The sequence below is a fragment of the Triticum urartu genome, chromosome 7 (assembly GCF_003073215.2).
Source record: "Triticum urartu cultivar G1812 chromosome 7, Tu2.1, whole genome shotgun sequence".
NCBI lineage: Eukaryota > Viridiplantae > Streptophyta > Magnoliopsida > Poales > Poaceae > Triticum > Triticum urartu.
Window position 1 is genome coordinate 717277656 of NC_053028.1, and position 2186 is coordinate 717279841.

General features: G+C 54.4%; 1 pseudogene; it reads left to right on the forward strand.

The window, feature by feature from the left end:
* The first annotated feature begins 576 nt into the window (after positions 1 to 576).
* On the forward strand, positions 577 to 1300 carry LOC125519648 (annotated as a pseudogene).
* Positions 1301 to 2186: the final 886 nt, after the last annotated feature.

Consider the following 2186-nt stretch of genomic DNA (forward strand, 5'->3'; position numbering starts at 1 on the left):
CAACTCTGTTCTTCTCTAAATTTCATTCCTAACAGCTACTGCAACTGAATCCGAATGAATGAATCATGCCCGAACACCTGTCATGCATAAACAACATATAAGACTCACTCACCTCTCATCATGTTTGCAACATACTCTAAATTGTTTCCTCACAACATATCTTCACTTTCCATGTAGACTGCCTCATTAGTCGAGCACCTTTGTGCCAGTACAGTTTGAAACATTGGGTAGTGCTACTACAGTACTCAGGCTGGAGATGACCATGAACTGATGATGGCTGCTATATATAAATGTTAGTGCACGAGCAGGTAGAGAAGTGTCATATAGTTGAAAAGCTAGTAACATAGTTGTCCAAATCATGCATACAAGTGGAAGCACTAGCTGGAAACAAGTATATCTACGTGTATTATCAACTACTTTCCAAAGAAGTTGACAATATTGATCCTCAGTGATATAAAAAATTAACCCCCCCCCCTCCAAGCCCCCGCGTAGCTCCCAGGGGCGACTCGGGTGGTAAAAACCTAGCCGCCACCCAAGCCCCCTCCCTCCCCTCCCTCCCCTCTCCGCTGCCAGAGGATGCCGGCGGGCGAAGCCCACGTCGATGGATGGCGGCGGCAGGGCGCTTGTTCGTGTGCTCGCTCGCAGGTGTTGGGCGCGCTGGAACGGCGGGAGCGTGTGGTGGCGCGGCGGACGGCGGTCTGCGCGCAGGGGAGGTTGAGATGGCGCGGTGCGCGCGCGTGGTGGAGCTACCTGGCAACGGCTGGCCGCTGCAGCGAGTGGCAGAGCTGCAGGCGCCCAGATCTGGGCAGCGCGGGCCCGCCCTGGCCCGCATCAACCACTCTGCCCCTGCCACCCTTCTCCCTCCTCCCACCCCTCCCTGCCGCCGCCAGTGGTCGCCGCTGGGTTGGTGAGCACGCGCGCGACAACCCTGACGGTTGCTGCGATGTTGTGCCCCGACGGATCCTGGTGACGGAGGCTGCGCGCCGTCGCAGCAGCGGCGCGGTGCAGGTGACTGCTGTGGCCTTCTGGATGAGCTCCCGGCGGTGGCTGGCCTGCTGGCGCTGCGCTGGCTGGTGCCCACTTCTGCGACTGTCGACGTTCCTAGGCTTCCCTCCTCCATGTGTGTCTGTCTTCTCCGGCGTTCTCTGCCATGTCCAGTCTGAATCTGCATCTGAGGTCCTTGCTCATGGGGCGGGGTGAAATCCCCGCGCGGCGATGGCCTGCACTGTCAACGGCGACGCCCTAGGGTGCCGTCACCTCCTTGGAGGCGTTGCTTGACCCTAACCGGACCTCCTCCTAGAGCACCGGGAGACATCCTAGGTCCCGCCTCCCGGACCGGGCAACAGATGGTGGCTGGTGATGCATCGCTCTGGCGTCGACAGCTGCACAGGGAGCAGGGCACAACGTATGCCATCGCCGGTGCTCCCCCAACGAATGTTACGCCAGTTCCTATCGGGCCCTGCCTTTCACCCGCCGACCCTAGGCATATGGGTGTGTGGTACGTTGGTCTGGGCAGTTCTGGAGCTGCAATCGTCCCTGGTGGTGTCTAGCAATGGCGGTGATGCTGCCATGTTGTTCCGAGTCTCGGCGCCTCGCCATCTTTTGCTGGAGGTCTTGCTGGGCGAGGCTTAATGTCGTTGTGTGTTGTTGTTGAGGGCACCTCCTTACCTAGTTGCCGTCGCTTGGTGAGGACGGTCGTGTGTGTATGTGTCCCTCCTTCCTGGAGCTTGTACCCCTGATATCTTCCTGTTCAATGCAATGAAACACAAACTCTTTTGCGTTTTCTGGAAAAAAAATAAAATGAAGGAATTAACTTTGACACGTGGGATGCAGGGGACTTGAGAAAAGTCAGAACTTAGCATATATGCAAAATGCAGCACACATCCATAAAGATGACACATCTAGAATGCGCGAGCTATAACGATGTTAGTTACGTCTAAAAATAATAAGAGTTGTACTGACTGCAGAGCAGAGTCAACTTAGTCATCAACATGCTAATCCCACCTTGCTGAATTAATTAAGAGTTGTGGTTGCAGGATTGGCAAATCCTTAGATTAATCAACAGCATCTCTTCCCTCTCAATTGAATTCCTTTAGTGTTTTCACAAAGAACAGATACATCTTAGTCACGAACTTGCTAATCTCACCTCTCTGAATAAATAATTGTGGTTGGACGACCGGCAAATT